The sequence below is a fragment of the Pleurodeles waltl genome, chromosome 8 (assembly GCF_031143425.1).
Source record: "Pleurodeles waltl isolate 20211129_DDA chromosome 8, aPleWal1.hap1.20221129, whole genome shotgun sequence".
In the NCBI taxonomy this organism is placed as follows: domain Eukaryota; kingdom Metazoa; phylum Chordata; class Amphibia; order Caudata; family Salamandridae; genus Pleurodeles; species Pleurodeles waltl.
In genome coordinates, this window is record NC_090447.1 from 1,121,460,264 (window position 1) to 1,121,485,821 (window position 25,558).

Consider the following 25,558-nt stretch of genomic DNA (forward strand, 5'->3'; position numbering starts at 1 on the left):
AGGAGAGTGAATATAAAATTGATTAGGAACCCCTAAGTAATCTACTTTACTGGTTATTTCAAGGAGTTACGATCAAGATTAAAAAACAAATCAGAAAGTGGAGGATGAGAATAATGCTCAACCACTTTAGAAAAAGCCTGGAGATCTGGGAAATTGTCACCTGACCCCTAGGGTCTGGTCAACATGTTTCGCGTAGTGTGGTCATGAAAGATCCCTTAACGCTTCATCAGGACCTATAATGAACTGAGCTTCTCCTGACTCTATAGCATCATTTCTAATATATATATGAGAGAGAGTAACAGTCACTTACATTTGTAAAAACTGTCTCGTCAAAATTTTGAATCAAAAAAAGGTCGCCCATCCCTCACCGTGTGGGGGGCCCCTTGGGGAATAGCACGAAACAGCCAGTCACTTTTGGGACTCGGCGTACTCCTCGCAGAAACCTACCCGCGGCGTGCTGACCCCGAAATAGACGGTGAGTCAGGAGAAGCTCAGTTCATTATAGGTCCTGATGAAGCGTTAAGGGATCTTTCATGACCACACTACGCGAAACATGTTGACCAGACCCTAGGGGTCAGGTGACAATTTCCCAGATCTCCAGGCTTTTTCTAAAGTGGTTGAGCATTATTCTCATCCTCCACTTTCTGATTTGTTTTTTAATCTTGATCGTAACTCCTTGAAATAACCAGTAAAGTAGATTACTTAGGGGTTCCTAATCAATTTTATATTCACTCTCCTGCAAAAATAAACGTCTGACCTGCTTAAACTTAACGGCAGCAACACAATAAAAAGATCTCCGGTAAAGAGCCCCCGAAAGGGGAGCCCGTCAGATATTGCACTGCCGGTCTGACGAGGAGCTTCCCGATGATGAAGCATGACACCCTTTTGGGTGTGTGAGGGCTCTTGCTCCTGATACTTTATCTGTCTCCCTAGAACTAGGAACTGTGTACCTTTTTGTTGTCGACTAGTACAAAAGTTAAACCATCCAATACTAGCTTAAGAAAACAAAATGTGTTTCTTATGTGAAACAAGAATCAAACACTAATTACATCTATCTACCCAACAAATGTCCACAAGAACTGTGATTTCCCAAATTATTATAGTCTAAACTCCCACATAAGTGTACTTATCATAGAGAAGAAAGTATGGAGGAATTATTGTTCAGTACTATGGGAAAGGTCAGTGTGTGTGTAGCTAGGAGTCCCGTGTGTCAGTCTTAGCTGCTCGCTGATATTATTTATGCCCTTGTGCACGATACTTAGCTGCCTTCTGTCTCGATTGAAATAATTTTTTGTTGAACTGGGATACTCCCACGAAACCTTTTTCAGCCGCTGTACAACTTTGCTATCACTGCAGATTGCAGGATTGCAAGAAATGATCAGCTCGGCTGATGATATCTCATGCAGACTTAATCAACTTATTGAATATTGTAATAAAAATAATACAGACATTGTTTATAGCACACAGCACAACTAGCTTGCCTATAGTTATCACGTTACTGAACGGTGACCATTTAATTGATCAAATGCAAAAAAAACTTTGAATCTAAATTAATTTGCTAGGGCCTTATAATTAGTCTGCCGAATATCGACCTTTATGTAGAAAAAAATAAATATATATATATATATATATATATATCATTGTGCTTGCCTACTGTGCAGTGTGTTTTAATTGCACCCAAATACATTTAGGGTGAAATGAATACTTAGCTCATACTTAGTTTACATGCTAATAATATTTGCCTTCAGGAAACGAGGGTCACATACCGAAATTGCAGATACATTTTCAGGCAAAAGACTGAATATACATCAATCACATCTCGCAGACAGTGTTCAGAATTGTTAAATCCGGGAGTGGGATATTAACATTCAGGAAGGAGGCCTGCGTGTCCTATTCTCAATAAATTAGCCAGTTATTTTAAAGCAGGACTGCTACTGAGATAAGAGCTGAATAGCAAATGATTGCGGATAAGGACCAGCGAGCTGAGCCAGAGGGGGATATATACAGCGAGAAGCATTACATTTTCATTAAATTTTATTGAATTTATAGAGTGCTTTCACCCAAGTGCGGTAGAATAAAAATAAGCAAATACGGTGCTCAAAGTTGAGAAGTCATAACATGTGCCGGTCATACGAGGTCAAGGGCGAAAGCCAGAGAACATGAGATACATATTTACAAGGAGGCAGTCAAGACTGATGATACAGAGTAGATCAATCCGAGAGGGAGAGACTTCAACGGAGAAATACACAAAATATATGCACATTTGCACCGGCACACGGTGAGGATGTACAATTTACGGGAATTCACAAATATTCTCATTAGTACTTCTGGAAAGCTGCAGCAGTTGCACAGTACATAGTACAAGCCAGTTACCAGCTGATAATGCATATTTTTTCTTTTCTTTCTCAAAGGTGGAAATCATTTTCCTCCAAAACTGAAATCGTGTCCCACTACTCTCCATTGAAGATTGTAGGTATTTTGTTTCCTAACCACCTTGGAAAACTATATACTCCAAACATGTGTAGGAACAAATGTACAACCTTGTCCTGAGCGCGAACCAGGCAGGGAGCAGTTTGTGGATGCTTAAAATCTGCTGTGTTCTTAACATTACAAGGCTAACTAATGTCACAACTTACAAACCCAGGCACAGGAATTACATATGCATACTTGTATGCAGTTGTGGCATTCCATTGCACAAGAGCACATGCATTTAAACCTGCAGGGTTGCCCTTTATGAAGACCTAGTAGTTGGGAATCTAGCCATTTTCATCCATAACATACGTTTATGGCTGGAAAATCATTTGTGAATTAGGTCCAGTGTTTAGGCACAAATAAAGAGAAATTGCTGAATCAGGCTAGACCATGGACATTGAGGAAGAGGGAGGTGGAGATGTGGAGCAGAATGTTCATTGTGATAAGGAGCATTAGAAGGAGTATGACACAGGAGAAGAGATGGCCCTAGGAAGACCAGGGATGTATTTATTGACAACACAGAGAAAGCAAAACAAACGTTTGTAGTAATATAACAGAAACAAGGAAGTGAGAGTTATGGGTGATTAGACAAAGATGAGGAGAAGAATCGATTGTGGTAAATTAGGAAGCCCAAAAAAAGCAGCAATAGTCCAGATAAACTGGTGATAAACTTTATTTTTTATTACCATTTTATTTTTCATTTTATTTTTCAGTGCCCCGTCCTGAACTGAGTGTCAGGACTGGGCATGGCAATTGCTGCCAAGTGGCAGCAGAGAGCTGTTCAGTTGTTTAAAGTGTGCATGTCCCTTTGGCCAGCCAGACAGGCGGGCTTTAAACATCTCTAACTTAGCTGTCTTAAGACAGCTGGGTTAGAGAAGGCACAGGCCTCCAGCGCTCCCTGTGAGGTCTGAGAGATGCAGCTCCGACTCGTACTAATGCTGCTTTCATGCTGGTTACCAGCATGAAGCCAGCGTCGGGATTGGCTTCTGCAGTTTCCTGGGTCCCGTCGCAAGTTGGACCCAGGAGAGAAGGAGTGACGTCGAGAGGAGGACGTCTGTCTTAAGGTAAGTTCTGTTTCTTTCTTTAATTATTGTAACCTTCTCCCACACCCCATTGTAAATAAGAGCCAACCACCACTGAATAAAATGACGAGGAGCAGCAGGCAGTAGAGGTGTCTAAAGTTTGATTCCCTCCACGTTATCCATGGAACGTCTACCCTACCTTCCTCCACTGCCCCTTGTCTCCTCTGGCCCACCTTCCCTTGTGACTTCTTTAGCCCACCAATGCCTCTGGTACACCACACTGCCCTATTAGTCGAGTTTCCCTCCCCGGGTCTTCAATGCACCATTCCCCATGCCTCTTGCCCCCCACTGCCCTATCTTTCCAGTGCCGACTGCTGCCCAGGGACCAAGCATACTTTACACTCCACTCCTATAACTATGTAGTTTCTGTGAACCCCTCCTTGTTTGTCCAGTGCCCCCTTCCCATCCATTGCACTGTTACTCCAGTGCCACACCTTCTGTTTTCAGGATCCACACTGCCCCATTACTCTAGTGTATTGCAATCAATACTAGGCTCTCAAGGGTGCTGAGTATTTGTGCAGCATTCCATATACCGATACATATGATCTACATGTCAATACCATTACACGTTCTCAGGCTCTAAAAAACTTCCAACATATTTAGATGACTGCAGTCTACCACATAAAGATATCAATTTTATACCAGGCAGCTCATAACAAAACTGTTTAGAGATATAAAACGAAAACCATAATTGTGAGGCTGATTCTCAGAATACTGAACGTTAAGGGCCAGATTTATGATAGTGTTGCGAAACCCTTGTGTCATGAAAGGTAACACAAGGGCAACACAGCATTAAAGTCAAATTTACCAAGCAATGCAAGGCCACATTGCGTGACTGTGTGGTGCATGGTAAACCTGGAGTATTGCAAGGCAGTGTAAGTTGCTGTCTTACATTACTTTAGGCCAATGAGGCGTTCCATGGGTTGAGATTAAGTGTTCTCACGTATCCTACATATTCATCAATAGATTTTGGCGTATTCCCAGATTTATCATGAGTGGTAGATCAGGAAATGTGTCAATATACTATGCCTTCCCAAGGGAGATATAACAAGGAAAAATATGTGTATTTCTCTTATTTGTTTTCTCTTTTTTATTGTGCATTCTGTACCACACTCAGAAAGAGGAAAATGCCTTAGAGGATTGTTTTTTGTGCAGCAAGACATCCCTCCCTGCACAAAAATAATCCTGCCTACAATACAGGCACCCTTGCCCGTTGGCACAAGGCAGCACATTGTGTGCCAGCGCAAAGTGAGACCAGGAATTCGCTATATAATGTCAAATATGGATTATTCCTGCCCTCTGCATTTCCCTCAGCTCGCTGCAGCAAGATGTCTTGCATTATTGTGTTACCTGAATGTTTGATAAATCTGGACCTAAATATTTAAGCTCACATTGATGTCGAAGTAGCTCGATGGGCAGCAAACCTTTAATGCTAGCAAGGAGGCGTGCTGCTGTCATAAAAAGCATCCCCAGTGCCCGCTACTCTAGTGCCCCTCTGCTGTGTCTCTAGTGACCCCTGGTTGTCCAGGGGGCCTGATCCCTCAAGCCCTGTGCTCCTTTTGGTCTTGGCTCCCCAAAGCTCACATTTACTGGGACCCCTTCATCTTCTCTCCAGTGCCAACCCCTCCATAGCAGCACCTTGGATTCTCTAGGGGCCCTTTTGCCTGTAGCCCCATGTCTCCTTTGATTTTTCTCTCCCCAAAGTCTGCTATCAGCTGGGCCACCTCTTCCCCTCCCTACAATGGACCCACTACCCTGCTACCACAGTGCCCCACACCCATGTCTACAATGTCCCTCACTGCTACATTACTCCAGTGCACCCCATCCCATTCTCCCGTGTCTCCAGTGAACCCATCTTCTCTGTGTCTCCAGTGATCCTCAACTCCCACTACCCTCTCTCACCTCTGGTCCCATAGCAACTGGAAAGCAGGATCTTTGGGGCCACAGAGAGTGCAGCTCTCAAAGTGTATTCTGCACTCTCTGTGCCACTAGACATTCCCCTCCTCCAAGTTGCCTTTGTGCTGGTACAGACGGTGGTTATATTCTACATCTCTGCAGGGAATTTGATTGCTGTTCATGCCATGAGGTTTCAAAAATCCTAACTCATCCATAAGGCTGTCTGTCTTTTCTATGTACTGCTGCATGCTATCTCAAAACATCATGGTGTCATATGTCAACTACATTGGATATACATGATGAACATTCAAGCATGTGTAAGTGCCTAGCAAGGGCACATTTGCATGTGCTAACTTTTCTTTCTGTCCCAGGCAAAATATCCTTTATTTTATTATTTAATTTACATCTGCTCTTGATAGGTGGAAATATTTGATTGTGTTCAAGCTGGGAACTTGCAATGAAAAAGTGTTTGGAAGCTCACAACCCCATATTTTTGGGTGCCATTTCTTCCATGGAAACACCTGTGAACATATTTGCTTCCTCTTCGGTTACACCATATGATGTAACATTATGTGCAAGTTAATTGATTGACAAGGGTAATTCATGCTTTTAACCCATAAAAAACGAATTTGCACTCATTAACCATGCAAGTGTGCAAACTGCTTTTTGAATAGGCCATCAAAGTACTTGCCTTGGCAAAGAGAATGCTTGTGGCATCTCCCAGACCAGCTTCATAGGGACAGGAGAGATCAAATATGAGGAAGTCCTCTCTAGGTTCCAGGAAAGTCTTCACCCTTCTGTAGAGCAGCACAATGGTGAGAACATCAGGAAGCGGTCCACCTATATTCTTGTATAATTCTTTATAGACTATATTTTGTGTATACAATAACTTGGGCCAAGAAATAGTCACTGTCTGTGGCATATTGCGGTACTGAAAGACCCCAAATCACATCCATCTATGAAAAATTGATGATATCAAAGTCTTAAAGAGTATTATTTGCATCCTCGTGGGGCAGGTGGAGTAAGCGTATGGCCTACTGTATACTTTAGTATACTTCTTGTGGCTTTAAAGTGATTTCAATTGTTTGTTTTAGTGTCCTCTAAAAGTCCTTGTTTGCTAGTGGTCCGTCCTGCCTCTTTGTCACTTCTTTTTCTCTTTCAGAGCAGGGACTGACTAAGGTATAATTCCACTTTGGTTCTTTATCTCTTGCTTTGATGGACTATTTTCACATTTCTTCGGTGCTCCTGCATCACTCTGGGTGGTTCAGGCCAATAGCTGCTTGGTTTTTATTGCAGCATTCATTCCTCTCACCTCCTATCATGTCGCTGACATTCTTTTGCATTCATCCTTTTGTTGTCCTCATCTCCCTGTGGCTCCTCGAACAATCTGCTCCACCATTAAACCCAAACAAAAGTCAGCTCCCAGGCTTGGCTTTTTTTTTTTTTTTTTCTTTCAGGGCAGCTTAGTGTGTGTTTTTGGAAGAGTGGGGTTTGGTGTTTTCCCTTTTCTGTAAACAGGGCTCTAAATGTAATTTCATAGCCAGTACCACTAACTCTTGCAAATGCAAGACCTATTGCATTGCAAATGCTTGTGTTGTACAGTGTGTGCTGCAGCCACAAGTGAGTTTGAAGAACACTTCAGTATTTACATGATTTGCATATTTGTGTTTGTGTGTGTGTTGGGTGAGCGTTTTTCTGATTTCACTCTGTGGGGGGGGGGTATAGTTTTTACTTGCCCTCATCACTCAGATGTGGCCTCGTTCTCCATTTATAGAAGTAGTTGCTACTACAGGGACATGTAGTCCATTTGGTTTTTAATGAGACACTCAATTCTTCATTTGATTCTGTACAATGAGGCATTAAATGTAAAAGAATTGAACAAGCAATTAATCGCGATACCTAGGTATCTCCACTGCAGGATTAGTTACTCTCTGCATATATCCTATACACTATAGGGACATGTTTAATTCTTCCACATCGATAATCTAGCTTCTCTGTCATGCAGAATATGGTGCAAATTTAAATAAGCATATGTCTTTCTCATAAATAAGCCACACAGTTTTACAATATGAATGCATAACACATATAATTTTCCAATTGTTTACGAAGATGTGTTGCCTGGGAACCATAGTGAGCAGGCACTATCCTTATTTGTTATCACCACCAGTGGCCATTACTTGAATCATTTTAAAATTATTGAAGGAATCGTTCTGTAATAAAATAAAATTCAGACCACTGAATGTTAATTTGCATAACAGAATGATTTAGAGTTGTGCTCTGTTTTGTGTAGGAAGACGACAGTGCCTTGCCACTATTTTTGTGAGGCAATGCCAACCCCTTCAGTTTGAAGTCGGGGCACGATTGAAAGGTGTCATGTCCGCTTTACATTGAGCCTCACCTGAGTGGCCAAGATTTCTTAATAAGTCACGTAAGGAGACACTGCCTTGCGCAAGGAGGCAAACACAACTCTGAGCCATGTCTACTAAAACTGGCTTGCTGCTGGGGTCACCCCTTGTGTTGGCACCCAGTGAGTCTACCCCAATGACGCCATGGTGCACCTATGAGTGTGCACTGTCTATAATAGTATTTATACTGGAGGCATAACCTTCCAGTACAAATTCCTATGTGTGGACATTGTCATAACATTTCCGCACATTGGGTGTGTGTGCTATGCACTGCATACATGCCACCAGACCTGATTCAGGTGGGAGACTCCCAATTCTTGAAGTAAAAAAAAAATACTTTATTTTGTCTCTCTCCTACCTACAATTGCCTCTGCTTCAATCGCAGTAATTGGGGAAAATACATTGCCCCAATTTGTTTTTCAAAATATCCCACTTTCGTCTTCTAAATGTTGACATGTATGGCACTGTCGTACACACGTAATGTGTCACCTTTCTTTTTTTTAAACAAATTATTTTCCCCTGTTTGTGCCTGCTTCTAATAGGCACTAGTTTTTGATGGAAAGCCTGGTTTAGCTGTCTTAAAATAAGCCTTTGTCTTATCATCTATAGGTGTTACATCCATTCTGCCCCAACTGTACCCTTTTATGAAAGTGGTGCAAAAGTAGTGCAAAGACATTTTGGAATGTGAAAAGTTCACTTTTCCAGCATAAAATATCTTAGCACTGGATAGTAAATAGCAAGCTCCGCTTTGCTTTATGCTAGCACTGTTGTAATACCCTAGAAAATATGGACCGTGTTCTCTGACACAAGGACTGTTAGCATTTATGATTATTGTATGCTAACAGATCCATTTTCAGTGTGGCTTTCCTGGGGGTTCTGTAGCCCCCAGCGTTATCTCTCAAAAGTCCATTGGAACGCTTTACTATTCCAGCGGGAACTGGCCACCATTTACTCTTTCCTCACAATAATCTGATCTCAAAAAGATGAGACCAACTTGATGACCAGCCTGATCACACTGCCTTTCTAATGTCCCGAAGGAGGTGCTTTTAAGCTTTAACTCTGTTAAAAAAACACTAACAGGAAGCAAAAGCTTTACACTTTCACAGTGGAGAGAATTACTTATAACATGTTCTTCATGAAAAGCTTTTATCATAAACGCTTTACTTGGTATATTTTGTGTTTGATAATTATGACCTACCTAAGTTGATGCTCATTTCAGTTGTATGGGAAGGATAAATGGATCTGCTCACCATCCCGGATCTGAGCTTGTAACTTTGAATTTACATATCTCAGCAGTGATAGCTTAACTTTCTGAGCTGAAGCATGCTAGTTTTCAATGCAAGTATCTAACAATTAGAATAGCTAAGCAAAACAACAGTATGAAATGAAGAAACTGAGTCCTGTCTCACTGATTATTTCCATAGATGAATGCACAGAACACTAGCCTACTTGAAACATCTCTAAACTTGCTTGAGAGACACAATTTTCACCACTCCCTCAAGGCACCACCAATGCAACTATCAACTTTTCAAGTGATTTTAAAAGCCTTCCAAAAAGACAGATGGAATTAACGTATTCCTGAACCGAGTGATAAAACACGTTTATGGACTCAATCAATGATGAATTTGCTGCAACAAGAAACCCGGTGGGCTCAACAAATACCTCAACTCCACACAATTTGTTTTTACAGCACATATGTTGACAACTGTGATTACAAGGGTGTTTTCTTACAAAGACCTGGATCTGAAATCTATGCAGAATGACAATTAGCAGGTACAGAATGCACCAGTATGCCTTTTTTTAAGGAATATGATCCTGTCTCACAAGCACCTAGACTACTCCACAGGCTGCTGTTCGAGCATATAATTCTGGAATAACTTGCCTCTTTAGAGAGGAATGATTGTCTTCCACATTGCCCTAAAGAAAAGCCGGAGATCCATTCCTGTTTCGCTTTCACTAGTTTGTTGTTTTATAGCGCTGTTAGACCTCTTCAACAAATAAATAATCACATCAAATCAGATTATGCTTCTGTTCCAGAATACAGTTCCCTCACCACCTTCAATTTCAGTTACCAGTTTTAAAGGCTAACTATATTTTCCAACCTGAATCTTTATTTGCCAGGCTTTCTCACAGATATATTTATGGGCAATTAATATGATATATTGCATTTTTTGTAATGCAATATGATCTAAATTTTCTAAGCACAGCAGTCACTAAAAGGAAATCTTGGTACTGAGGATGTTCAGTTCTCAAGGGGAAGCTTGTTCCATTCATGAGTTGAGATGTAGGAGAAGAATATAGACACGCTTTCTCCCTCTCTCTCTCTCTCTGCGTCTTTTTTTTAATCACCTAAAATGTGGACAAGTCCCATTGTAAACTACAAGGAAAGCTTAGAGACTCTTGCAACCTGCAGCCAATGTAAGAATGTAATTAATATGATATGTGAACCCATTTTGTGAGCTTAAACAGTGCCCATACCACTGCATTTTAGGCTCAGTGGAGAATGGCAACATCTTTTCTTAGAGAAATCCAAATAGGATAATTTTAAAGCAGCATAATCTTGGAATTTGACATTGTTGATATGCTTTGGCCTATTTTCTTCTTCCTGAATTCAGCCTGAATAAGGGCATTTATTCTGTGGTTGCACTAATTTGTTTTGCTACATCACTGCCTACTTAGTTCAATCATTAAAACATCCTAATTTCATTTATATTAGTGAAAAGACCTATTGTCAGCGTACAGTGGGCTTAGATACCACACAATACTTACCATTTGTTAGATTGACTGCCACTCTCATTTGCTTGCTTTTAATCAGTTAACATGTGTCGGCTTTCCTTCCTCTTCATCTGTTTGTCCCTTCCTGGGGCATGGATGTGTTGCTTGTATCCTACCACTGCTCACTTTTCAGGCACTTCATTTTTCTTTTTGTTTAAACACTCCACAAACATGCATGTCTTTCCCACCGTTGTCCCTCATATGTCTCCCCCATTGAGCTCATGTAGCTCTTTCTCTGCCCGCATTCTTCTCTTCATCCCCCCTTTGTGATGCGTTTGCCCTCATGTTCTTATCCACCTCCCTGCATTTCCTTCTGGGCCTTGTGCTTCTTTCACTCATCTGCACGTTGTGTTCTCTTATCCATTTGCCCCCCTTACATTGCTCTCTCTCCATTTGATTCCCTTTACTCAAACTCTGTGTTGCTTCCACCCACCCCGTATCCCTGTGTTGCTTCCACCCACCTCACACCCTTGTGTTGCTTCCACCCACCCCACCTATTGCTTCTCCCAAACTCTGTTATTCCAATCCTGACACCTTTGAGTTGCTTCACCCCATCCATACTACTTTTTTTCTCATTTTGTTGACCGATCCAATTCAGATCAGTAAACAAAAAGAAAAATGCTTCTTGAAACAAAGTCAAACCTATGTCACAATACTTAACCACAGCATTAACAGGCCTACATATCGATCAAGCTCTGCTGACAAAACTAGCACAGTCACAAATATCCATCAGGGCGATCCTGAAAAAACAGACAAAAATCTTTTCCCGAGCATGTGATCTGGGTAAACTTAATAACACAGCAGTACAAAGAGTGGTGGCAGCATCTTATAAGAGGGATGCACAGCATCTGGCACCCCAGCATTACTTAGCTTGCACAATCAGGAAGGCCTGAGTGATAAAAAGTGCCTTTGCCAGACTGCTTGGCCTAAAAATAAAGGAACTGAATCCAATCTGGAGCTCCCTTACAAGTATAAAGTGTTGCAGACTTTGGGGGTCATTCTGACCCTGACGGTCCAACGACCGCGGGAGCACCGCCAACAGGCTGGCGGTGCTCCCATGGGCATTCTGACTGCGGCGGTACAGCCGCGGTCAGATACGGGAAACCGGCGGTGTCCCGCCGGTTTCCCACTGCCCAAGGGAATCCTCCATGGCGGCGCTGCAAGCAGCGCCGCCATGGGGATTCCGACCCCCTTACCGCCAGCCTGGTTGGCGGTAACGGGTGTCGTGGGGCCCCTGGGGGCCCCTGCAGTGCCCATGCCAATGGCATGGGCACTGCAGGGGCCCCCTAACAGGGCCCCACCAAGATTTTCAGTGTCTGCCAAGCATACACTGAAAATCGCGATGGGTGCAACTGCACCCGTCGCACCCCTTCCACTCCGCCCGGCTCCATTCGGAGCCGGCATCCTCATGGAAGGGGGTTTCCCGCTGGGCTGGCGGGCGGCCTTCTGGCGGTCGCCCGCCAGCCCAGCGGGAAACTCAGAATTACCGCGGCGGTCTTTTGACCGCGCAGCGGTATTCTGCCGGCGGGAGTTTGGCGGGCGGCCTCCGTCGCCCGTCAAAGTCAGAATGACCCCCTTTGTGGCTATAAAACAGACATTTATCCGTTTATTATGCTGCTGTCCGGCACTGTTGAATGCACAATGAACTTTACAAAGACCTCCCTTCCTCCGCTAAGGAATAAGGGGCCAGATGTAGGAAGGAAGCAATTTGCGAGTTGCAAATTGCGAGTCCTTCCGACTCGCAATTTGCAACTCGCAAATTGCTATGCAGTACGGTGTCTCAGACACCGACTGCAACTCGCTATGGGGTCACAATGACCCACCTCATGAATATTCATGAGGTGGGTCGCAAATTGCGGCCCCATAGCGAGTATAGGCACTCGCTAACATGGAGGCCTGCTGTAGTCAGCAGGCCTCCATGTTAGCGACCTGCTTTTCAATAAAGCAGTTTTTTTTTTTTTTTAAATGTAGCCCGTTTTCCCTAAGGGAAAACGAGCTGCATTTCAAAAAATCCGAAACCTTTTGTTTCGGTTTTTTCAGGGCAGGGAGCATAAGCGGAATTGGAATTGCATACCATTGCGAATCGCAAATAGGAAGGGAACACCCCTTCCTATTTGCGATTCGGGAATGCATTTTGCGAGTCGGTAACGACTCGCAAAATGCATTTCTGCATAGGAAACACGCATTTGCGAGTCGCAAACGGCAAATTTTGCCGTTTGCGACTCGCAAAGTGCTTCCTACATCTGGCCCCTGATCTTGCTCTGAAGCTAGAACTTTGGTATTCACTCTAAAAGAGCCAGTAGATCTGGCTAAATTTGGGAAATATATTTCACAACTGCAAGCAAAATTCAATGAAAACTGCATGTCAAACTGATTTAAATTTTGAACTGTTTAACTGATATAAACTAATATATTATTTTAAAGTATGATGCAAGGACTATACCAAGCCCTGATATCTACTGCTGCACCTAATATTTTCCTTTAACTTTATTAGGCCTTAATTTTTAATGACTTTACCAACCAAGAAGTGTGATTATTGTTTAAACAGTGGCACACTATTTGTATTTTTAGCTGATGTTTGTAACTTTGTACATTATGTGTTCATTTTGCAAAGATTTTAAATAACCACGCAATAAAGTGTGTTGTTAATGCTTCTGTCATTTTGTAGACACATGTCTTTTTCTGCATGCACCTGCAAATGGCAGCCGCGTCATAGACTTTTTTTCACCTTGTTAAAACATGCCACACTGTATCAGAGATGATATACAGCATGTCTAAAACCATTGACAAAAACAATAGGTCCTGAAGGTGGGACCGATTGGCTTTGCCAGTGCTTCTTTCACTCTACAACATTTACCCAAAACTTCAATTGTTGCGTAATTCTGAAAATCTATTTTTGCAAAAAAGTTACATAGAATGTTTTTTTCCTCTTGCTGCCCTCTTAGATGTGTCTCACCCTTTACCACTTTTTGGCCTGGAGCATGAAGACCTGTTTGCAGCCTGTAATTGGTGACAGGAAAGCAGTACCCGGATAATGGCCAAGCACTCATTAGTACTGTGTTGATATTAAGGTTTTTTTTAGTAAATCCCAAAGTGGGCTACGGGAGTGGCCTCTGAGCACTAACAGTTCAGGGATGAAACTACGTCAGATCCATTCACAGATGCTGCCAAACATAGGTGAGACACAACCTGATGAGACGATATATTGTCACTCATAAATCCAGATTTTTTCCCATTCTTAACCTGTGGGCACCAGTCCCACCTCTAGAACACCCACAGGTTGAATGATGGAAAAAGCCTATAAACTAATACTAACAGGTGTGCCATAAACGTAACTGCACCATGTGTAAAATGTGATGTCTTTATGATTCCATTACATTCTGCTGTTCTGTTTCCATGGGGTTATGCTCTTTAGGGGCTGACTATATGGGTACATGACCATGTTTCTTACAAATGCTATGTTTATAGTTGTGCCCTCTGGGGCTGTTCTGAGCATTACAGCCAAGATACTACAATATTCACTGCACTTGGAAACTTGCCCCATAATGTTTTGCAAGGTATTACTTTTACAAAAACCTTTGCCCATAACTCACAATGTGGTGGTCCTATTCCAATGGGACCACCTTCAAAACGGTCAGCACCGACTTGCTCATTCTGTCTAGATCATCTCTGGCTCCCCACACTAGATTGAGGGGACCCCAAAATAATAATAGTATAAATATAATATAATAAATAATTGCAATATTTCATTTTTGCTGCAGATAGAGGAAGAAGATACATGGAAGTGTTTTAGTCATATGCAGGGCCACTGGAATTATGTGGCGGAGAGGACCAAATTATATGGCAGGGTTGACCAATGTATGTGACTAGAAAAGTCTTGCTATGCATTTACAGCACCAATAGCTCTAACTCAAGCAAATGCGAGACCTATCGCATTGCAAATGCTTGTTTGCTTCTGCTCTGTGGGCAATCGTTTTTTACATCATTTCATTCGAAAATGTTGAATTAGTATTAATCTAAAGGGTTGTTCTTTGGCTCATCAGAATAACCACCTGTCCAAATAATTTCCTACACTACTTCAGAATCAGCACCAGAGCAGAGATAATAATCCTTTTGCGCTACACATTGGCTGTAAATCTGTGCCACCCAATCAGCATTTAGTGCTCCACATCTAAAAGTTTTCATTCAAAGCAACAGTGTTCAATTATGTGTAATCAAAAACCATATTCAATATTTTCCACAATCACTCATTAATGTATTTTCTGTTGCCGTAAAGATCAGAGGGAAGGAGAAAACAGTTATAATGGCAGATATGACAAAAGTAAACCACTCATGTAAAAAGAAGCCTTCAAATTATTTATAGTCAGGTGCAACACAAATGTTAATAAAATCAATTCGATGAATGCTCAGTGTAGTGTGAACACAATGCTCGATAGTTTCATTCAAAAACGGCACAAACGGCAAAACGTTATCACAAATAAAAGTGAAAAAAGATCCAATGGCAGAGACTAATTTCCAAATTAACGATTTTATAGTTCAATTTTTTTACAAATATATTCCTGCACAACCCAGGTCAATAAATGAATGTCTCACTGAACCAGAAAGAAGGGAAGGCGTTTCAACCCATATTTATTTTCTGCCTTTATGGCAACAGACAGCACATTCATGAGGTACTGTGAAAAATAATGAATAGGCTTTTATATTACACCTGTTTGGACATTGTTGCTTTGAATATATCCCACCCTTTTTGGGTCTATGAGTTACTCTCGTGGTTTGTGATAACAAACCAAGTCCCATATTTATACTTTTTAGCGCCGCATTTGCGTACTTTTTTTTACGTAAAAGCAGTGCCATCAGGTCACGAAATCCATTGCGGCAACACCTTGTCTCCCTTTGTGATACTGTTCAGGAGGAATAGGCAAAGGCCATCTGCTAACTACACCTAATCATGTGTCCCAAGAAACAGACGCCCAGCACCAAAGGGTTAGGACAAGAAAATGCCAACTTTCTAAAGGTGGCATTTTCAGAATTGTGACTTAAAATTTGACTTGACCATTAAAAAGGATTTTAAATTAAAAACATTTTTTGACCAAACTTGACTTTTCTACCTACTACACCTGTACTCTCTTGGCATGGTTTCCCCTGTCTTTTTGCTTCTGACATCCTGTTTTTGATCCTATGCTGAATTTTGTTTTTGCTGGCTTTAGGACTCTGGGCACTTTACCACTGCTGACCAGTGCTAACGTGCGAGTGCTCTCTGTCTAAGTTGTATTTGTAATTGGTTTATCCATGATTGGCATGTTAGATTTGCTAGTAAGTCCCTAGAATAGTGAACCATGTGTGCCCAGGGCCTGTAAATGCTACTTATGGGCTTGCAGCACTGATTGTGCCACCCACAAGAGTAGCCCTGTAACCATGTCTCAGACCTTCCACTGTAGTGTCTGTGTGTGCCGTTTTGAACTGCAGTTTGACCTGCCAAGTGCACCCAGTTGCCAGGCCCAAACCTTCCCTTTTACTACATGTAAGTCACCCCTAAGGTAGGCTCAAGGCAGCTCAATGGGCAGGGTGCAGTGTATTTAAAAGGTAGTACATGTACTGATAGTGAAATATGGATACATTTGAGTTTTCACTATTGCAAGGCCTATCTCTCCCATAGGGTAACATGGGAATTGCCTTGAAATGTCTCTTTCAAGTGTAATTTCCCATTGGAAGCAGAGACATGGTATTTGCATCCTCTGAACTTACAATTTAACAATACAACTTTTGGTGGAGTTGATGTTTAAATTGTACATTTGAAAATGCCACTTTTAGAATGTGGCCATTTTCTTGCTTAACCATTCTGTGCTACTGCCTGGATGTGCAATACACATCTGGGTCATGAAGACAGCTGGGCTGTATGTGAATTAACTCTAGACAGCCATACAAAGGGAGCAGAGGAGTGTCCTGCATATTCTGATGGGTCTTCCTGAGCTAGAGTGGTGGGAGGAGCTGACACTTGCACCTGAATAGGGCTGTGCCTGTCCTTACACAAAGCAGTCTCAAACCCCCTGGAGTATGTCTGGGGCCAGGGCAGGAAAGGCAGGGTCTTGTGCATTACAAATACTTTTCTTTGAAGTTTGCCTTCTTCAAAGGTAGAAATGTATATAAGTACTGGACCTCTGACCCCACAAAGTTAGATCACTTCTGGACTGAAGACATTCTGCCAGGAAGAAGAGCTGGAAGCCGTAGGATTGCCGCTTTGCCTGTTGCTTTGTTTTGCTGGCCTGCTGCTTGTTGCTTCTGTTCTGGGAGTGAAAGGACTTGACTTTGCTTTCTACATCCTGCTTTCCAAGATTTTCCAAGGGCTTGAACTGATCTTGCCTAGTGTTAGAAGTCTCAAGGACATCAAACACTTTATCAACCAGTGCCTGGGCTCTTCTGCTGAGAGTCTTGACTTGCCAAGTGGTGCCAACTCCAGTCTCTGGGCCCTTGGAAGTGTAGGCTGGTGACCTGAAGAAGAAAATCCATGTAACTGTAAGTTGTGTCAGAAAAATCAATGCAGCTCCTGTCCCGCAGCTGAAATTGATGAAGCACCTGTCTCATGGCTGCAGAATTGACGCAGAACCTGTTTCACTGTGGGTCAACTGGATCAGCACTTCCGGGTCATTACAGTAAGGAACCGAGGCTACGTGTCCTGAAATCAATGCATCCCCTTTCCTACGAGGAAAGAATCGATGCATCACCTACCCTGCCAGTAAGGAACCAATGCATCGCCTCTCCTGTGAGAAAAGAATCATTGCATCACCTCCCCTGAGCAGTAAGGAACCAATGCATTGCTCCCCTGTGGCCTGCATCGTCTTTGTTTTTGATGCATCCCAGGTTCTTTGTGCTAAAAAAGATACTATCACTAATTCCTATTAATTAATACTCATTTCCACTTTTAAAAAGTGATATCTTGATGTGTGTATGCTGGATTCTTTGTTGTTTTGGTCTTGTTTAGTTCAGATAAATATAGGCTATGTTTCTAAACTGGTGTGGAGTCCTTTTGTGGTGTTTTCACTGTGCGTGTGTGTGTGTGTGTGTATGTGTACAAATACTTTACACATTACCTCTGAGATAAGCCTGCCTGCTCGTGCCAAGCTAACAAGGGGGTGAGCAAGGGTTATCTTAACTGTGTGACTCCCTTGCTCTGACTAGACTACTTGGACAGGGTGCAAACCACTGCCAACTGGGACCCCCCTTTCTAACACTACTTATTCCCAATCAAAAGTTAATACTTGTTAAATGCAATAAGGTAACCACTGTCATATTTTGTGCCAGGAGGCCTTGCAGTAGTGAAAAAGGAATTTAAGAGTTTTTCACTACCAGGAAAGGTTATACATAAAGTACATGTCCAACTTTTTAAATACAATGCACTATGGGTGTTTAGGCTGTACCCTAGGGGTAACATATGTATTAACAACGAAGATTTTGGCCTGGCAAAAGGTATATTTTGCCAGGTCGAAATAGCAGTAAAATTGCACACAGTTTGCAATGGCAGAGCGCAGTCATATTTAAAAGGCTATTTAAATGGATGCCACACTAAGTGCTGCAGGTCCTATGATAGCATTAGTGTACAGGCCCTGGGTACATGTAGTACTACCTTCCTAGGTACGTATAACATACAGTTGTAATTGACATGAACACTGAATTGAAAGCGCCTCCCACAAGCATATCAATTACAAAAGTATGCCCTGAGCCAGGAGCCAACAATCATACCAACAATAAACAGCAATGGCCTCTAAGACTGATTTTGTGAAAACCATCTATTTCCACATAGTCCAGCACTCTGCCTGCATGCAACAACATTGCAGAATGTTTTGACATGGGTGGGACAATGTTGTTTCCAGAGTGTGTTGGCACACCTATACTCTACGCATACACACACTTGTTATGTATAAACTCAGCCTGCATATAATCTGGCTCATTTGCATTTCCTCAGTATTTTATAGTATCCCTGAGCTCTTGACACAGTTGTGAAACTCATGCTTTTTGAAAGCTTTTTTATTATAACTTATCAACATGCTGCACAGCAGACACAATACTGTACAACATAGTTTAAAACATTGACAAAACCATTGGCTCTAAACACTTATAAGGTCACAAAAGCAAGACCTATTTTCTATTGTACTGGAATCTATTGACTGATATCTAATGAGGGTGGGGTTCAGGGTAATTCAGGGGTGTTGTGGTATTGTATAAAATTAGCTCATGCTTGGATCTGTTCAGTTTCAAATGCCCCTTTACTACCCATGATTAAGTGGCAGACAGACAACTTTCCAGGATCTTGTATTTGTTTTGCTTCTTGGTAATAAGACTGAAGAGTGGCATTTTGATAATCACTGAGATGGTTACAGTAAGGGTATAATTGGCAGGGTGGGGTAGCACCATAGATCTTGTGGACTCCACTCAGTGGTTCATCTGTTGCTGCAGATGGACCCTTCTCTCCATTAGGATCTGGAAATGCAGTAGTAGCTATGACTGAGATGCTCTGAAAACTCCAGTTCAATTGATAATGACTATTTTGTAAGTGTGGTGGGTCTATACACAGTGGTGACTGGTAACTTCTGAAAGTGATCGGGTAAATTAAATTAAATATGCTGATAACTATGAAATATTTTGTTTCATATAAATATAAATATAATGTGCCACAATCACCTTAACAAAATGAATCTAATTCTGCAGCTCATGGCAAGTACATAAACATAATCTCATCTTTACGATCATTCTTTGCTGCACATGTTCAGCTGCAAACCCTTGCACAATTAACTCACCAGAGATTAAATCCTCCTGCTTCACATACTGCCTGACTATAAAAAGATATGCATTATGTGCACCAGCATCCCACCCACTCCAAGCATGGCTCTCATGCTGCTTAAAATACTAAACAGCAAAAGAACAGTTCCAGGATTAGCTCAATCAGGCAAACTCAGAGGCATATTCATACTTTGTTTGTGCGGAATTTGCATCAGTTTGTTGCACAAATTTGGTGCAAAACTAATTCAATATTTATATTTTGAAATTAGACATGTCTAATGTCAAAATATAAGAGTTTGCACAATTTTTTGGATGTGAGCACCGACCTTTCATCAATAAGATGCAAGGAAGGCATTCCCATCTAAAAAATGGTATTATCTCCATAGCCCCGTATTTATCCCCCCAAGGTAAAGTGATGCACGGGTGGGAGGAGGGGCTAAATAATGGTGAAAATCTTGCTTTGCACCATTATTTAACACCTGGGTCAGACCAGGAGTTAGGGGACCTGTGGACCCATTTCCATTGTTAAACACCATGGAATAGGTCCACAGGTGCCCTCATCAAGCCCCAGGAACACCCCCACCAGAGGGACACCAGAGGATGTGGAACCCATTCCAGGTAAGTTTGGGTAAGTATTTTGATTTTTACCAGTGGGGGCCCTAACTTGGGGCCCCCTGCATGGCACAGGGTGCAATGGCCATGCCCAGGGGACACTTGTCCCCTGTGCTGGCCATTGGGGTGGTAGGCATTGCTCCTGTCTTTCCTAAGACAGGAGTCATGTTTTTGGTGGTTGTGCACCAGGAAATAGCGCTAGTCTGGTCAGAGGCATTTTTTTTGCCTCTAACCAGGCTAACGTCATTTTCTGATGCACAACCCCCTCCTTCCCTACCACCACCCCCACCCGGCTAGCATCTTCTAAGATTCAAGCCCAAGTTTAGCGTCGGCTTCCACCACTCAATAAATATGGCGCCCGGCTGGTGTTGTTAAATGACGCAAGCTGGCACTAAACTTTTTGCCACTAAACTGCATTAGCGCAATTTTGCGGCATAAACCATAAATATGGACCTCAGTGCTGTATCAGAGACCGATATGGCTGGCTTTCTGTTCTCATAGCGCCTCCGTAGCCTTGATTGTAACAGCCTAAACTGTGCATGTCAGGCTGGCTGGAGCAAAACCATCAGCCTATTTAACAAGTTCTGTCCTGGTAACACAGCCTCAGCTGGTCCTCCCATCATCCACATCATGTCACAGCAACAGCAGGCACCTGCCTTTTGTTTGGGATGGAGAGAAACAAAGGAAAATTGATCTCCCTACAGGGGAACGTTCATTCACAGGAAAATGAGTGATTAATGTGAATGTCCAAGACATACTGGCTGACAGTCGAGTGGGAACTATGCCCCCCAAGCTCCAATGGATGAGCCACCCCTCTTTGTACATCATCTGTAAATATTTGGGCCTGGAACTGATGTCTGAGCACTATGTTAAGAAGTAGCAGTAAGGGTGACAGCTCATGGGTGAAACTACAGATGATTTTTAGGTCTAGCCTACACAGTACATGGGCTATGCTGTGAGGCATGTTGTTTACAGTGTGGTGGACTTACAACGTTTTCGCAGCATACCATTCAATGTTTTCATTGTCATGCTCATTTGCATGTCAATTGCTTATCTCTCATAGGCTTCCCTTCCTCGACTATGTTTTTCCTCATCTTTCTGCACCACACTTTTTTTTTATGTTATAAGCATTTCAGTATGATTCCTGGACATGCAATGTGCTTTCCTACCTTTGTTGCTTTCACCTCACAAGCCATCTCTATTGAAACTTTAACTGCTTATGATCACAACTGTACACTATGTCACGCCACTCTACACCACTCTACTCAATGCCACTTCACTTTACTTCACTCTATGCCACTCCTCTCTACTCTTTGCTATGTCACTCCATGCTATTCCACTCTATGCCACTCCATTGCTCTCTGATCTACTTGGCAGAATTCTACTCTACTCCATCCCATTCTGCACCAATCCACTCTACTCTACACCACTCTATGCCACTCCACTCTACTCTATGCTATTCCACTCTACACCACTCTATTCCACTCTATGCCACTGTACACCACTCTACTCTATGCCACTCCACTCAACACCATGCCACTGCACACAACTCAACCCACTCTATGTCAGTGTACTTTATGCCACTCTATGCCATGTCTCTAACCTTTAACCAGGCTGAACAGCAGCCACACTGGGGAACAACATGGCAAAAAGACATTGGCGAAGTCAATAGCTCACACATAGGTGAGACCTATTGGCTTTGCCACTGTTTATTTTGATGGAGGACCAGCTGATGCCAATTCTGGAGGATTGTTCTAAACAACTCGCTTGCCTGTTCAGACAATCGTTTAGAATAATATGTTATAGTTTCTTAAAATAATGGTTATTAATAATAATATTATTATTATTTTTGTAACTGCTGCAGTGGAGAGTTCACACACGGTTAGCTGATAATGAAAAAATGAAGTTCTGCGAATGAGCTCATTAATCTAACATGTTCAGATCAGAGGAAAGTATTTCAGAGGATATTATTTCAAAAGTTGTAAAAGTTCTTGCTTGATGCCAGCCTTGTTTCCATTGTGTTAATTCATAGGGGATAAACTTGTTTTAGATAGTATGTGTGTGTACCTGGGCATGGGTCCCTAAGGTGGTTGCAGTATTATGAAAAAAGCTGAGCCATAGAACTTCATTATGAGAATTTGGGAATCCTGATTCCACCAGTAATCAACGTTACCTAATAAATAGGTGATCCAATTGTGCTGGTCCATCACTCTTAAAATTTTTTAGCCACAATTATTTTACCAGGAAAACCCTGGTGAAAACTGTGCAGATTAAACAGCGTGGATTGCAGGAAAAAATGCAGAATTTAGCGGGGATGCAACAGTTCTCACAGTTATTCCCCGTTCCAGAAGGTCAGACTTGAAAGGGTGTGGTAATGTCACATCATGAAATTGCCACAAAGAACAGCATGGGAATTCCTGGGTGCTGTGTTATTGCAGAAGGAGTCTTTCTGCTCTTGTAATTAGGGCCTTGGATGTGAAAGAAGTAATGTTGCAAGATATAAACGGCCATTAATACAACCATAGATGATTTCTTTCAATGCTGGGTACTCTTCCATAAATTGGTCAGCAATAAGCTTCAAATGATATTGGGATCCATATCAATTGCAATATTTAGGTCCAGCCTCCCACATCCCAATCTCTGCATGTGCTCTCACTTGTTTACAAATCAATCAATCAATCAATCACGATATTTATAAAGCGCGCTATGTACCCGTCAGAGTTTCGAGGCGCTGGGGGGAAGGGGGAGGGGGGTGGAGGTGTGCTGCAGTTAGCGGTCGAAGAGCCAGGTTTTGAGGAGTCTCCTGAAGGCGAGGAGGTCCTGGGTCTGGCGTAGAGATGTGGGGAGAGAGTTCCAGGACTTGGCGGCGAGGAAGGAGAAGGATCTGCCGCCGCAGGTCTTGCGCTGGATTCGGGGGACGATGGCGAGGGCGAGGTTGGCGGATCGAAGTTGACGTGTGGGAGTGTAGAAATTGAGTCTGGAGTTGAGGTAGGAGGGTCCGGCATTGTGAAGTGCCTTGTGAGCGTGGGTGAGGAGTTTAAAGGTGATCCTCTTCTCCACCGGGAGCCAGTGGAGTTCCCTCAGGCGAGGGGAGATGTGACATTGGCGGGGTATGTCGAGGATCAGTCGGGCGGAGGCATTTTGGATACGCTGGAGTCGTTTGATGTCTTTGGTTGGGATGCCTGTGTAGAGTGCGTTGCCGTAGTCAAGTCTGCTGCTGACGAGGGCTTGGGTCACCATCTTTCTGGTCTCTGTTGGAATCTACTTGAAGATTCTGCGGAGCATGCGGAGGGTGTTGAAACAGGAGGAGGAGACGGTGCTGACCTGTATGGACATGGTGAGTGCAGAGTCCAGGATGAAGCCGAGGTTTCTTGCGTGGCTGGCAGGGGTGGGTGGGGGTCCGAGGTCGGCGGGCCACCATGAGTCGTTCCAGGCCGAAGGAGAGCGCCCGAGGATGAGGATTTCCGTCTTGTCGGAGTTGAGTTTCAGGCGACTGTTGTTCATCCATTCGGCGATGGATTTTAGTCCTTCGTGGAGGTTTGTTTTGGCGGTGAGTGGGTCTTTGGTCAGGGAGAGGACGAGCTGGGTGTCGTCGGCGTAGGAGATGATGCTGAGGTGATGCTGGCGGGCCAGTTTTGCGAGGGGGGCCATGTAGACGTTGAACAAAGTAGGGCTGAGGGAGGATCCTTGGGGGACGCCGCAGATGAGGTTGGTGGCTTTGGAGCGAAAGGGGGAGAGTCGAACTCTCTGAGTTCTGTCGGAGAGAAAGGATGAGATCCAGTGGAGGGCTTTGTCTTGGATGCCGGCTTCCTGGAGGCGGGTCAGTAGGGTGCGGTGGCAGACTGTGTCAAAAGCGGCTGATAGGTCGAGGAGGATGAGGGCCGAGGTTTCGCCGTTGTCCATTTGATGTCTGATGTCATCTGTGGTGGTGAGGAGAGCAGTCTCCGTGCTGTGGTTTCGTCTGAATCCGGATTGTGAGGGGTCCAGGATGGAGTTGTCTTCGAGGAAGTGGGTGAGTTGTGTGTTGACGATCTTCTCGATGACTTTTGCTGGAAAAGGGAGGAGAGAGATCGGGCGGAAGTTTTTGAGATCGTTGGGGTCGGCCTTGGGTTTCTTGAGGAGGGGTTGGATTTCAGCGTGTTTCCAGCTGTCCGGGAAGGTGGCGGAAGTGAAGGAGAGGTTGATGATCTTGCGGAGTTTGGGGGCGATGGTGGCGTTGGCTGTGTTGAAAACATGATGAGGGCATGGGTCCGTGGGGGAGCCTGAGTGGATGGTGTTCATGGTTGCCATCGTTTCTGCGTCGTCCACGTGGGTCCAGGCGGTGAGGCGGCAGTCGCGGTTGGAGACGTCGGGGGGGATCTGGCGGTGGGCCGGTGTTGAAGCTGTTGTGGATGGTAGCGATTTTCTGGTGGAAGAAGGTGGATAGGTCGTCACAGAGTTTCTGGGAGGGTGGGATGTCGTTGGCGTTGGCTTTTGGATTTGAGAGTTCTTTCACGATGCCGAAGAGTTCTTTGCAGTCGTGGGCGTTGTTGTTGATGCGTTCGGTGAAGTGGGCGCGCTTGGCGACGCGGATCCGTTGGTGGTGTTCACGGTTTGCGTCTTTGAGGGAGGCGAGGTTGTCGGGCGTGCGTTCTAGGATCCATTTCTTTTTGAGCTTCTGACAACGGCTTTTGGAGGTGGTCAGTTCGTCTGTGAACCAGGCTGGTTTTTTCTTTCCTTGGTTGGCGGTGGGCTTCTTGAGTGGGGCTAAGGTGTTGGCGCAGTCGAGGATCCATTGATGGAGGTTGATGGCGGCTGTGCTCGGGTCGGTCGCGTCGGGTGGAGGGTTTTTAACGAGGGTGCTGGTCAGTTGATCTTGGGTGACTTTGCCCCAGCGGCGGTAGGGGGGTAGATGGATGCGGTGCTGCTCGGTAATTTTCTTATAGGAGAAATGGACGCAGTGATGGTCGGTCCAGTGGAGTTCGGAGGTGTGGCTGAACGAGATGTGGTTGCTTGAGGTGAAGAGGGGGTCGAGGGTGTGTCCAGCGATGTGGGTGGGAGTGTTGACCAGCTGGCGGAGTCCGAGGTTGAGGAGGTTGGAGGTCAGTTCTGCGGTGTTGACGTCGTTGTTATTTTCCATATGGTAGTTTAGGTCTCCCAGGAGGATGTAATCAGGGGAAGCGAGGGCGTGGGTGCTTGCGAGGTCGGCGATGGTGTCGCTGAAGGGGGCTCTTGGTCCTGGAGGGCGGTATATGAGGGTTCCTCTGAGGGTCGTGTTGGGGTCTGTGTGGATCTGGAAGTGGAGGTGTTCGGCTGTCTTGAGGGTGTCGTCAGTGTGGGTGTGGATTTTGAGGGTAGCTTTGTGAGCGATGGCTATTCCGCCGCCGATTCCGTTGGTTCGGTCTCTTCTGGTGATTTTGTAACCGTCCGGTATGGCGATGGCGATGTCTGGAGCCGAGGAGTCGTTCCACCAGGTTTCGGTCAGGAAGGCCACGTCGGGTGCAGTGGAGTCGAGCAAATCCCAGAGCTCGATGGCGTGTTTTCGTGCGGAGCGGGTGTTGA